Source organism: Rutidosis leptorrhynchoides, chromosome 7 (assembly GCF_046630445.1).
Source record: "Rutidosis leptorrhynchoides isolate AG116_Rl617_1_P2 chromosome 7, CSIRO_AGI_Rlap_v1, whole genome shotgun sequence".
In the NCBI taxonomy this organism is placed as follows: domain Eukaryota; kingdom Viridiplantae; phylum Streptophyta; class Magnoliopsida; order Asterales; family Asteraceae; genus Rutidosis; species Rutidosis leptorrhynchoides.
The window spans coordinates 362,936,856-362,952,567 of record NC_092339.1 but is presented as its reverse complement, the minus strand read 5'-3'; positions in this window follow the sequence as shown (position 1 = coordinate 362,952,567).

Genomic DNA, 15,712 nt, shown 5'->3' with positions numbered 1-15,712 from the left:
AAATTAATTCGACTTCGATTTTTGGATGAAAAGTTTAAAAACAGAGATATACGGTTTAAAAAAAATTATGTTTAATTATTCAGATAAAAATCGGACTCATGCTGTTTATAAACGATAAAAGTGATATAAAGTGGAAAGAATTTCTCCTGCTCACTAGATACTCGATTCGTAAAAAAATTTGGAAGTAGTCGACTGAATTATATAGAAATATTCGATTCAGTACAAAAGAAAATATAGAAAAATAAAATTAGAAAAGGACCTTCAACTGAAATTCAATTATCTAACAGTGGTTGTAGTTGTCGATTTGTATCCAGAGGAGACAGGAAATAAAAATTGGATTCAGTTTTGATGTGTATGGACAACAACTCGTACCATTTATTATTATTTTTAATTATTTTTCTTTTTAATTAATATTAAGAAATATATTAATAATATTAATACTAATTAATACTAATTAATAATACTGATTTATAAAAAAATACCAATATTAATAATAATAATACTAGATTGTATTATTTTTACATAACAATAATATTAATTATATAAACATTAATATCCAATATTATCTTTAATAATAATAATAATAGAAATAATAATAATGAAAATAATTTATAATAATAATAATAAATAACAATAATGATAATAACATTATCTATAATAATAATAATTTTAAAAGAATAATGATAATAATATTATAATATTAATAATAATAATAATAATAATAATAATAATAATAATATTAACTAAAAATGACAAAAATCAAAATTTACCACTAAGTATAATAATAATTATATTAATACTTATATTAAATATATTAACACTAATATTAGTAATAATTATAATAATTTAAATGTATCAAATTTCATATCTATATAATAATATTAATAATACTATTATTACTGTTGTTAATATAGATCTTTATTTTAATGAAAGTACTATTAATATTATATGGCAATTATATTTTATCTTCTAGTAAATTTAATATGTTTGATATTACATATTATTAAGTATGTAATATCTAATATACATAATAACACATATTGATTATTGAATACCTATTTATTTTATATATATATATATATATATATATATATATATATATATATATATATTGTAATATACATATGTAATTAATTAGGTATAGAAATCATACATACATATATACATATTTATTTATAAACAATTGTTCGTGAATCGTCGGGCATAGTCATAGGTAATTGATTACATGAATATAGTTTCCAAAACTTTTGAGACTCCACATTACAGACTTTACTTATCGTATTAAAATCCTATAAAGATTAAGTTTAAATTTGGTCGTAAATTCCCGGGTCATCACAGTACCTACCCGTTAAAGAAATTTCGTCCCGAAATTTGAGTGGGATCATCATGGCTGACAATAAGTATGCTTTCATGACTCATATGAGCTGATAAATAGAGTTTTATTACCATAGAGTAATATGGATAAAATAATTCGATTACTCAAAGAGTACGAGTGAAGCTATCACCAAAAAGTGAAATGAGAAAGACATGTTTCATCATAACTTTTGACTAGTCATGGTTGAATTTAGAGAATAAAGTTTGTCTTAACTTTTGACTTCGTCTTGATTGAATTCCGGAATTCAAAGGATTTAAAGAAAATCTTCAAAATCTAAAAGATTTGATTATTCGGCGAATAAGGAAATTAAGATTTCCATAATTAAATACGGTGATCTGCCTCGATTACTCCGTCTGATATTTCACTATAAATCTATTCCCTTCGATTCCTTATTTCTACATCTCCCACTTTCTATTCTTTCTCCTTCAATTCAAATTTTAAAACATTCGTCAATATGTTTCTTCCAGTTCTAATCCCTGATATTTTCCTAATTATCATTTCTGTCCTCCTTCTTTTCAATCTTCCACCAGAAAAATCTGTTTACTTCTACTATTGCCTTGGGGTGATACCATTCCTAATTATACCGTGTCTTTATATTGCTATTCGTATTAATACCCATGGTTTGTAACTTCCGTGTTGTTATTGGGCTTTATATTTTCTCTTATATTTTGAATCTCTTTGCCTTTTTATTATCTTCTCGATCTCTAGTAAAGCAAGTAACAGTCCAGAATTCATAAGTATGGAATTTCGGATAAACATCATGTTCTAAATAAGAAAGAATGTATTAGCATGATTTGATTTGTCAAATTACCAGAGTCACTGAGAATAGAACTATCAAGAATATACTTTCTTGATATGTTCAGAAGTTAAGCAGAATGAAAGAGTTATGTAATATGGCACATGATGACGTTATGATCTGTGAATCATCACGTTCCAATAGAAACTCAGCATGACCTACTGTAATATAATCACGTTGATCAAGTGTCATTATATTATATTAATTCATGCATCAATTTCTTTACATTACTTCAATAACATTCATATTTTAATCTCGAAAGTTTACAGAATATAGAAACTAACAGTTTCTATATGATGTAACACTGATAGCACAAAGAGATTAATGATTTCAGATAAGAATAATTATAAAAAATATCTTCAGAAATATGGAGGATATTTATAATGATAGATACGATGATATCTTGAAATTTCTAATATCGAAGGATGATGAAGAAGATTTATCTGTAAGGGTTTAGATTCTGAAGCATGGTGTTGGCTAAAGATTTCATCAGATATAGAATCATCAGGATTTTTAATGTACAAGTTTAGTCCTTGTGATTTGTTCAGATACTCCTTCGTAGTTCGCTCAATCAGTTTTCTAGTTCCAACTTTTCTGAGTTTTTCCAACATACTATTCTTTATCATCAACTTTTGGCTGTTGAGGTCGTTTACAGTTTTTGTTGCTTCATTCTACTTTTCAAAATTCAGAGCATTAATTCGCAGACTGGGTGCTTTTCAGAATTTCAGAATGGAAGATCATAGTTCTAAGAGATAAATGTTATATGGATACATATAACTGTTGATGTGGAAACATTGCGAGACTCACAATACAGATTTGTTGATTCCCTGCAATTGGTATGGCAATTATTGTTACAAGATGCGGATGAGTACATGATGAGACTTCAATAGATAAATATAGTGATTTGTCGGAGAGACTTAAACCAAGGAGTGACGAGGTTGCCGGTACATCTGCTGATAATATGGTGGAATATGAAAGGTTCCCCGGTAAAAATAAAAGAGCATGCATATATATATATATCAAGGTTATAATAAGGTTCTTTCGAACGAAAAGTCGAAGTTGACTTGTTGGAGCTGTGAGAAAATTGACTAATTTGAAAAGAATTGAAATGTTATTTTCGGTGATAACAAGGCCAAAGGAGCTAGTACAGATACGTGTTAAACGTTTACTCAGGTTCCGAGTGTTTTTCAGATGCATAACTATATGCATCAATCTTTTCCCGTAGATGAAGCGCGGTTGGTTCATCCTCTCGATTGAGGTGTCTTCAAAAATCATGAAAGGTTTGAACGCAGATTGTAATCGTCTAGATACAAATGAGGTTTAAGATGAAATCAAGTGGCAAACTTGAAGAATTGTTTAGTTTCATATGTTATAATCAATATTTTAATTCATTTTAATTGTCCAATGTTATTAGTTCACAGTCGATAGTCCACAGTTAACAATCCAATATTTCATATATAGTTTAATATATAATATTCAAATTAATTAATATGTATCGTGACCCGTATACCTGTCTCAGACTCGATCACAACTCAAAATATATATATTATTGTAGAATCAACCTTAACCCTGTATAGAGAACTCGATCATTACTGCATATAGAGTGTCTATGGTGATTCCAAATAATATATATAGATGCATCGATATGATATGTCAAAACCTTGTATACGTGTCCCGATATTTAAAGTGCGTAAAAATAAATAACAGAAATTAAATGATGATAAATAAAGTGCTTAAAGTAAATAACAGAAATTTAATGACGATAACTAAAGTTGCGAGAATGATAATTAAATTGCGATAAATAAATTGCGATAAATAAAATGTAATACGGAATTAACAGTTAGCTAGGAACAGTTAGCTAGGATTTTGTTAGCGTGGATTCTTAACAAAATTTCTCATGGTTAATTCGTTTGTTTCTAATAAATTTTATTTTGTTCAATGTTTTCTTCATTATGCCACTTGTCGGATTCTGATAGGTCAAAATCCAAATATGAAATTGAATGAAAATGGTTATTTTGCAGTGAACGGATTCGTATATCTGTGGATGTAAGTAGGATAGTAAATGACCGTTGAATCAGATTCGTAGAATGTACAATGTAATTTATTAATGTGAAATCTAAATATTTCTCAGGTATTACCTACCCGTTAAAATATTTTCACCATTAACAGTTTGTACGAAAGAATTTTTAATTACAGTCTTTATGAAGAAAAAAAATATATATACATATATATTTTCTTCAGATGTAATCATGGATTTAATGAGTCAATATGATATTAAACTCATTTGATTTACCGTTAGAACAAGAATATAGAATCTCTAAAACATTAGAGATTACATAATCGCCATGTCGAACGAAGATAAATGATGTAGAACGATACGTAGAACGATGATTATACTCGAGATACAGAATGAGATGTTGAGGCATGGATTGTTGATGGTACTGGTGCTGTTATTGATGGTACTGTTGGTGCCGGTGATGTTGATGAAGCTGGTAGATTTTACACCATATTCTCCAAATTGATTACTCGAGCGCGAAGTTCACTAACTTCTTCTATTATTCTGGGATGATTGTCGGTCGGAACAAGCGGATGAATAAGGTTTAGAATCTGAGATAGTATATTATCGTGACGAGATACTCTAGAAATGAGAGAGAAAATGGTGTCTTGAACAGGTTCGCCAGTAAACGCTTCAGGTTCATTGTCGAGAGGTGAATTCGGTTGGTGGAAGGGATCGCCTTCTTCGCGTATCCATTGATTAAGTCGACTACGAATGCATCACATGAATTGGGGATGGCTGATTGATTCATTCATGCTGGTGACACCACTTTCGGAGCTTAGGTGAATATCCATGTCGGAATAGATGTCGGAATAACTATCGGAATAGCTATCAAAATCTGAGGGACTCGAACTGGTTGAGGAATTAATCTCGTACAATCAGATGAAGGATTTTCGATAAGAAATAGATTATAGGATGTAGATTAGTACCCTGCAATACATAATTTACATATGCATATATAATACTAAAATCCCATAAGTTACGGAGGAATCTACAGAAGTTGTCAGGCAAAGGTAACAATAACAGATACGCTAAGATATGAATTTATCTATATATTGTCTATGCAATAGAGGCAGTAAGACGTGTCTAGACTTTAAAGATGATAAGCAAATAATTTTTGACACTAATGATAAGCAAAACTTTTGACATGCAGACACAGTCGAAGTCCAGACTCACTAATGCATCCTAACGACTTATCATTTATAAACACTAATGTAGACCTGGTTCGCTAAGACCACCGCTCTGATACCAACTGAAAGGACCCGTCCTAGTCCATCCGGACGAAGTCCATATAGATTATAAACAATTCACAACAGTTGATTACATCGCGAGGTATTTGACCTCTATATGATACATTTTACAAACATTGCATTCAATTTTTAAAAGACAAACTTTCTTTACAACGAAAATTGACGGCATGTATACCATTTCAGAATATATCCAACTATAATTGAGTTAATAATAATCTTGATGAACTCGACGACTCGAATGCAACGTCTTTTGAAATATGCCATGAATGACTCCAAGTAGTGTTTCTAAAATGAGTAAATGCACAGCGGAAGATTTCTTTCGTACCTGAGAATAAACATGCTTTCAAGTGTCAACCAAAAGGTTGGTGAGTTCATTAGTTTAACATAAATAAACATTTCCATCATTTTAATAGACCACAAGATTTTCATTTCTCATAAATGTAGGTCCCATACATAGAGACAAAAATAATCATTCATATGGATTGAACACCTGGTAACCGACATTCACAATATGCATATAAGAATATCCCCATCATTCCGGGATCCTCCTTCGGACATGATATAAATTTCGAAGTACTAAAGCATCCGGTACTTTGGATGGGGCTTGTTGAGCCCGATAGATCTATCTTTAGAGTTCGCGTCAATTAGGGTGTCTGTTCCCTAATTCTTAGATTACCAGACTTAATAAAAAGGGGCATATTCGATTTCAATAATTCAACCATATAATGTAGTTTCGATTACTTGTGTCTATTTTGTAAAACAATTATAAAAAGTTGCGCATGTATTCTCAGCCCAAAAATATAAAGGGTAAAAAGGCAAATGAAACTCACGCATATAAATATTTTAAAACAGTTAATAAAGCATTTGCATGTATTCTCAGCCCAAAAATGTATATAAAAAGGGAATAATGAAACTCACCTAATGTATTTTGTAGTAAAAATACATATGACAATATTGAACAATGCAGGGTTGGCCTCGGATTCACGAACCTAAATCATTTGTATATTTATTAACACATATAATCGTAATCGAACAAATTCATACATTATATCTTTAAATTATATATTATATATATTTATCTGTTTAGTATTATATTAAGAGTACTTATTTTATTATATATGAATATTTATATAGCATTAGTTAATAAGATTAATACATACTTATATTTATTACAAATGTATTCTTACATGTATAATATTCATTTGTCATAAAAATAATAATGATAATAACAATAATTTTTAAATAAATAGATAGTTTTAATATCATAATGATTTTAGTAATACTAATAGTAATCTAAATAATAATACTACTAACAATAATAACAATGATAGTAATAATAATAATTTTGTTAAAGTTGATAATTTTAACAATAATGATGAGATAAAATGCTAAAAATAATATTTTTAACAATGATAGTAATTTTAATAATCATATTAATAATAATACTAATAATGGTATTTAGAAGATAATTCTAATACTAATAATAATAATAGTTTTAATACTAATAATATTAATAAATGATATTACATAGTACTACAATAATACTAGTATGTAATAATAATATTTTAACAATACTAATAACAATAACAATAATAATAATAATAATACTAATAATAAAAGAATCATAATTAAAGACTACCTTAGAAAGCTCCTTTAAAAAGGAAAACGCCCCAAGCGAGGCTCGAACTCGTGACCTTTTGAATGCCCGAACACCTCCCTAACCAATCCCTCGGTCTTACATTTCTTATTTGAACCCCGACCATAATTTTTTTTAAAACCGTTATTCTGCGTTCTTTATTCTTCATTCTTTCAAACATCAATCGAACAACGAACTAATTATCCTATCGACTAAAATGTGAAATCGATTTAAATCTTGTATTTGTCACCAAACGTTCCATACTAGTGATTGTATCAATCAGAAAACGAAATCTAAAAAAATAAAAAAAAATAAAACTGCTACAGCAGTTGCGTAACCAAAATAAACAAAATAAATATTGAATTTCGATTTTAAGATAGTTTTGGCTTTTGATTTCTACATGAAAAAGGTTTCAATTTGTTCATGTAATCTTTATGCACCATCAATTTAATTCAAGACACTAAAACAACTTCTAATTCTTCATGAACGAAAGCTTTGACTTTTTAAAAGATGAACTTTGACTCAGCAATTTGAATTCAAATCGAAGAATTAGAAATCGAAACCTTCCAGAAAGTTTAACTAGAGTAATCCTAACACAATTGTATTATTAATTTTTGAAAATTAATTCGACTTCGATTTTTGGATGAAAAGTTTCAAAACAGAGATATACGGTTTAAAAAAAAATTATGTTTAATTATTCAGATAAAAATCAGACTCATGCTGTTTATAAATGATAAAAGTGATATAAAGTGGAAAGAATTTCTCCTGCTCACTAGCTACTCGATTCGTAAAAAAATTTGGAAGTAGTCGACTGAATTATATAGAAATATTCGATTCAGTACAAAAGAAAATATAGAAAAATAAAATTAGAAAAGGACCTTCAACTGAAATTCAATTATCTAATAGTGGTTGTAGTTGTCGATTTGTATCCAGAGGAGACAGGAAATAAAAATTGGATTCAGTTTTGATGGGTATGGACAGCAACTCGTACCATTTATTATTATTATTTTAATTATTTTTATTTTTAATTAATATTAAGAAATATATTAAAAATATTAATACTAATTAATACTAATTAATAAAACTGATTTATTAAAAATACCAATATTAATAATAATAATACTAGATTGTATTATTTTTACATAACAATAATATTAATTATATAAACATTAATATCTAATATTATCTTTAATAATAATAATAATAGAAATAATAATAATGATAATAATTTATAATAATAATAATAAATAACAATAATGATAATAACATTATCTATAATAATAATAATTTTAAAAGAATAATGATAATAATATGATAATATTAATAATAATAATAATAATAATATTAATAATAATAATAATAATAATAATAATAATAATAATAATAATAATAATAATAATATTAACTAAAAATGACAAAAATTAAAATTTACCACTAAGTATAATAATAATTATATTAATACTTATATTAAATATATTAACACTAATATTAGTAATAATTATAATAATTTAAATGTATCAAATTTCATATCTATATAATAATATTAATAATACTATTAATACTATTGTTAATATAGATCTTTATTTTAATGAAAGTACTATTAATATTATATGGCAATTATATTTTATCTTCTATTAAATTTAATATGTTTGATATTACATATTATTAAGTATGTAATATCTAATATACATAATAACACATATTGATTATTGAATACCTATTTATTTTATATATATATATTGTAATATACATATGTAATTAATTAGGTATAGAAATCATACATACATATATACATATTTATTTACAAACAATTGTTCGTGAATCGTCGGGCATAGTCAAAGGTAATTGATTACATGAATATAGTTTCCAAAACTTTTGAGACTCCACATTACAGACTTTACTTATCATATTAAAATCCTATAAAGATTAAGTTTAAATTTGGTCGTAAATTCCCGGGTCATCACATTAGCCGGGGAATCTCAACTTCAGGTTAACCCAGAGGAGGTCCCAGCTCCACCCAGCTTTAGTTTTCCGGAGCCACAGTATCGTTGGCATGTACCCATGATCCCTAGAGTAAACGAGGATCGTCCATTTCTAAACGAACATGGACATTGGGCCAGATACACCGCCGACGGGCGGGTTGTGCAGATTACGCCTGGCCGATTTCGGTTCATGACCACCTGTACATATTCTCGTATACATGATTCAGATGGTTCGTCATCATATTCTCCTACACATGACTCAGATAGTTCGTCATCAGACGAGATCAGTGAGGAAGATGATTTCGCTAATGAAATAAAAGAAGTCACTAAGGAGAAATTCCAACTTTCTATAGATAATAAAAACAACCACAATAATAAAATGTCCTTAATTATTAAAAAGGAACAGGACCATTCGATCCGTAACCACCCTTATTGTATTAAACCCACTGAGGCAACGGGTACCTCAAAACCTCAACTAAAAATAAAATACACTGCCAGAATGTCTGTCAGACCATGTGCACACAAACAATTGGCAGAGAGAACCAAATGGGAAGAAGTTTCTGATAGTTCTGAATAAACGACCTCGCAACCATAAATCTTCCATGCGTTATTCTATTGCTTATGTGTGCTACTCTATCTTGTTATGTAAAATAAGCATATGTAAAATATCAGTATTGTATGGTATTGTACTATTTTGGTTTATTAATAATAAATGCATGGAATGATTATTTGTATTATTACTACTTCTTATTATTATTATTACATAATAATGTAGTAATTCGCTATAATTTTTCATAGTGGAATATTATTAGGATTTTAGTAGTTAATTCCTTGTACTAGCTATTATGTATGAACTTAACGGGTAGGTAATACCCTAGAAATAATTATAAAATGCTAATAAGAAGAAAAGGCTTTTATAATAATTGGTTCATATTATTAATATGCTACCATTAACTATTGACAACTCATTTTACCTATAATATTCTCTATGATTAAATTATCTCTGTTGTGTTTATTGAAGAAACATGTCTCAAATGTCGGATACTGAGTTCGAGGAACTAGTCGAGAAATGTGTGAATGAAAGAATTGCTGCAGCCGAGGCAGCAAAAACAGCAGCCGAAGCAGCAGCCAAAGCAGTAGCTGTAAACACAAACTCACGAAACGGATGCTCATACAAAACTTTTCAAGGATGCAAACCACAGACGTTTAGTAGAACCGAGGGACCAGTTGGTCTAACCCGATGGTTTGAAAAGATGGAGTCCGTTTTCAAAATTAGTAATTGTGCGAACGGAGACAAGTCAAAGTATGCTTCGTGCACGTTGCAAGACGGTGCACTTACTTGGTGGAACAATTATGCTAAAGCAGAAGGAATAGATACGGCATATGATATCTCTTGGGAAGAACTGAAAAAGATGCTAATCGAGGAGTACTGTCCTCGAAACGAGATCAGAAAAATGGAATCTGAGTTACGTAATCTGAAGGTTTTCGGAGCGAATCTCAATAACTATGAAAAGCGTTTCATGGAACTAGCATTGTTGTGTCCCGAATTAGTGCCAAACGAGAAACGAAAGATAGAAATGTATATTGACGGTTTATCGATCAATATCAAAGGAAATGTTACATCGTCCAAACCAAATACGATGTAGGAAGCCATGACAATGGTACACCAACTCATGGACCAGATCACAGAGAGTTCGATTAAGGCACCAATTACCGAAGTCAAGATAACTGAAGGAAAGAGGAAATGGGAAGACTATAAGGGCAAAAGTACTCACCTGAAGAAACAAGAAACTTTTAAAGGTAAACAATATGGGGCAACTGCAAGTCTAAACTATAAGGGACCCCATCTGTTCTACAAAAGATGTTACACACATCATGCAGGTTATTGCCAAGTGGTCTGTGATAAGTGCAAAAAGAAAGGACATGTGGCGAAAGATTGTTATGCCACCGTTTCTGAAGTAAAGACAAAACCGACCGATGTCAAGAAATGTTTTGGATGCGGGAAGTCTGGTCACTTTATAAATCAATGCCCTGATAAGGAGAAGAACAAAGAACCCGCACGTGGGAGGGCATTTAATGTTAGTACCAGTGAAGCACGTGAGGATCCTAATCTTGTCACGGGTACGTTTACCGTTAATAATCAACTAGCTTCTATTATGTTTGATACGGGTGCTGATAGAAGTTATATGTGTAAAGACTTTAGTTCTAAACTAAAATGTGCATCATTGCCTCTAGACGATAAATATACTATTGAATTAGCTAATGGTAAACTGATAAAAGCCGATAAAATTTGCCATGGTTGCGAAATAAATCTCGTTGGTGAAACCTTCAAAATCGATTTGATACCCGTAGAATTAGGAAGTTTTGACGTAATCGTTGGCATGGACTGGATGTCCAAAACAAGAGCGGAAGTTGTTTGAGCTGAAAAAGCAATCCGCATCCCTCGTAAGGATGAAACGTCATTAATGATTTATGGGGAGAAGAGAAACTCGAAGCTGAACCTTATCACCTGTATGAAGGCTCAGAAACTTATAAGAAAAGGTTGTTATGCTATTGTGGCACACGTAAAGAAGATCGATACTGAAGAAAGAAGCATTGATGACATGCCGGTTGTAAGAGAATATCCCGGAGTATTCCAGAAGAATTACCGGGGCTAACTCCACATAGATGTGTTGAATTCCAGATTGATCTCATACCAGGAGCTGCACCTGTAGCCCGATCTCCATATAGACTTGCACCTTCAGAAATGCAAGAATTACAAGACCAGTTGCAAGAATCATCGGACCGTAGATTTATTCGTCCCAGTTTTTCACCTTGGGGTGCTCCTATTCTGTTCGTCAAGAAGAAGGATGGATCTATGAGAATGTGCATAGATTACCGAGAAATAAACAAATTAACGATCAAGAATCGGTAACCATTACCGAGGATTGATGATTTGTTTGATCAATTGCAAGGATCAAGTGTTTATTCTAAGATTGATCTACGCTCCGGATATCATCAGCTGAGAGTGAAGGAAGAAGATGTTCCTAAAACCGCGTTCAGAACCCGTTACGGTCACTATGAGTTTCTAGTCATGCCTTTTGGATTAACTAATGCTCCAGCAGTATTCATGGATCTAATGAATCGCATCTGTAGACCGTATTTAGACAAATTTGTCATTGTTTTTATCGACGACATATTGATTTACTCGAAGAACAAGGAAGAACATGAGCAACACTTAAGACTGGTACTAGATGTAGTGACCCGAACTTTTCATGTTTATATATATATTAAATGAAATTGTTATTTACATGATTAAGTGTTTCCAACATGTTAAGCAATCAAACTTGTTAAGACTTGATTAATTGAAATAGGTTTCATATAGACAATTGACCACCCAAGTTGACCGGCGATTCACGAACGTTAAAACTTGTAAAAACTATATGATGACATATATATATATATATATATATATATATATATATATATATATATATGTGGATATATATATAGTTAACATGATATTATGATAAGTAAACATATCATTAAGTATATTAACAATGAACTACATATGTAAAAACAAGACTACTAACTTAATGATTTTGAAACGAGACATATATGTAACGATTATCGTTGTAACGACATTTAATGTATATATATCATACTAAGATATATTAATACATCATGATATCATGATAATGTAATAATTTAACATCTCATTTGATTTAATAAACAATGGGTTAACAACATTTAACAAGATCGTTAACCTAAAGGTTTCAAAACAACACTTACATGTAACGACTAACGATGACTTAACGACTCAGTTAAAATGTATATACATGTAGTGTTTTAATATGTATTCATACACTTTTGAAAGATTTCAAGACACTTATCAAAATACTTCTACTTAACAAAACTGCTTACAATTACATCCTCGTTCAGTTTCATCAACAATTCTACTCGTATGCACCCGTATTCGTACTCGTACAATACACAGCTTTTAGATGTATGTAATATTGGTATATACACTCCAATGATCAGCTCTTAGCAGCCCATGTGAGTCACCTAACACATGTGGGAACCATCATTTGGCAACTAGCATGAAATATCTCATAAAATTACAAAAATATGAGTAATCATTCATGACTTATTTACATGAAAACAAAATTACATATCCTTTATATCTAATCCATACACCAACGACCTAAAACACCTACAAATACTTTCATTCTTCAATTTTCTTCATCTAATTGATCTCTCTCAAGTTCTATCTTCAAGTTCTAAGTGTTCTTCATAAATTCTACAAGTTCTAGTTTCATAAAATCAAGAATACTTCCAAGTTTGCTAGCTTACTTCCAATCTTGTAGAGTGATCATCCAACCTCAAGAAATCTTTCTTATTTACAGTAAGGTATATTTATAATACAAGGTAATACTCATATTCAAACTTTGATTCAATTTCTATAACTATAATAATCTTATTTCGAGTGGAAATCTTACTTGAACTTGTTTTCGTGTCATGATTCTGCTTCAAAAACTTTCAAGCCATCCAAGGATCCTTTGAAGCTAGATCCATTTTTCTCATTTCCAGTAGCTTTATCCAAAAATGTTGAGGTAGTAATGATGTTCATAACGTCATTCGATTCATACATATAAAGCTATCTTATTCGAAGGTTTAAACTTGTAATCACTAGAACATAGTTTAATTAATTCTAAACTTGTTCGCAAACAAAAGTTAATCCTTCTAACTTGACTTTTAAAATCAACTAAACACATGTTCTATATCTATATGATATGCTAACTTAATGATTTAAAACCTGGAAACACGAAGAACACTGTAAAACCGGACAAACGCCGTCGTAGTAACACTGCGGGCTGTTTTGGGTTAGGTAATTAAAAACTATGATAAACTTTGATTTAAAAGTTGTTCTTCTGGAAAAATGATTTTTCTTATGAACATGAAACTATATCCAAAAATCATGATTAAACTCAAAGTGGAAGTATGTTTTCTAAAATGGTCATCTAGACGTCGTTCTTTCGACTGAAATGACTACCTTTACAAAAACGACTTGTAACTTATATTTCCAACTATAAACCTATATTTATTCTGTTTAGATTCATAAAATAGAGTTCAATATGAAACCATAGCAATTTGATTCACTCAAAACGGATTTAAAATGAAGAAGTTATGGGTAAAACAAGATTGGATAATTTTTCTTGTTGTAGCAATGTGAAAATTGGTAACAAATCTATATTAATCACATCCTAGCTAACTTATATTGTATTTTACATGTATTCTAATATATTATGTAATCTTGAGATACCATAGACACGTATGCAAATGTTTTGACATATCATATCGACCCATGTGCATATATTATTTGGAACAACCATAGACACTCTATATGCAGTAATGTGGGAGTTAGCTATACAGGGTTGAGGTTGATTCCAAAAATATATATACTTTGAGTTGTGATCTAGCCTGAGACGTGTATACACTGGGTCGTGGATTGATTCAAGATAATATATATCAATTTTTTTTCTGTACATCTAACGTTGGACAACTAGTTGTAGGTTACTAACGAGGACAGCTGACTTAATAAACTTAAAACATCAAAATGTATTAAAAGTGTTGTAAATATATTTTGAATATACTTTGATATATATGTACATATTTGTTATAGGTTCGTGAATCGACCAGTGGCCAAGTATTACTTCCCGACGAAGTAAAAATCTGTGAAAGTGAGTTATAGTCCCACTTTTAAATTCTAATATTTTTGGGATGAGAATACATGCAGGTTTTATAAATGATTTACAAAATAGACACAAGTACGTGATGTAGTGACCCGAACTTTTCCATGTTTATATATATTAATTGAGATTGATATTTACATGATTAAATGTTTCCAACATGTTAAGCAATCAAACTTGTTAAGACTTGATTAATTGAAATATGTTTCATATAGACAATTGACCACCCAAGTTGATCGGTGATTCACGAACGTTAAAACTTGTAAAAACTATATGATGACATATATATGGATATATATATATATAGTTAACATGATACTATGATAAGAAAACATATCATAAAGTATATTAACAATGAACTACATATGTAAAAACAAGACTACTAACTTAATGATTTTTAAACGAGACATATATGTAACGATTATCGTTGTAAAGACATTTAATGTATATATATCATATTAAGAGATATTCATACATGATAATATCATGATAATATAATAATTTAAAATCTCATTTGATATTATAAACATTGGGTTAACAACATTTAACAAGATCGTTAACCTAAAGGTTTCAAAACAACACTTACATGTAACGACTAACGATGACTTAACGACTCAGTTAAAATGTATATACATGTAGTGTTTTAATATGTATTTATACACTTTTGAAAGACTTCAATACACTTATCAAAATACTTCTACTTAACAAAAATGCTTACAATTACATCCTCGTTCAGTTTCATCAACAATTCTACTCGTATGCACCCGTATTCGTACTCGTACAATACACAGCTTTTAGATGTATGTACTATTGGTATATACACTCCAATGATCAGCTCTTAGCAGCCCATGTGAGTCACCTAACACATGTGGGAACCATCATTTGGCA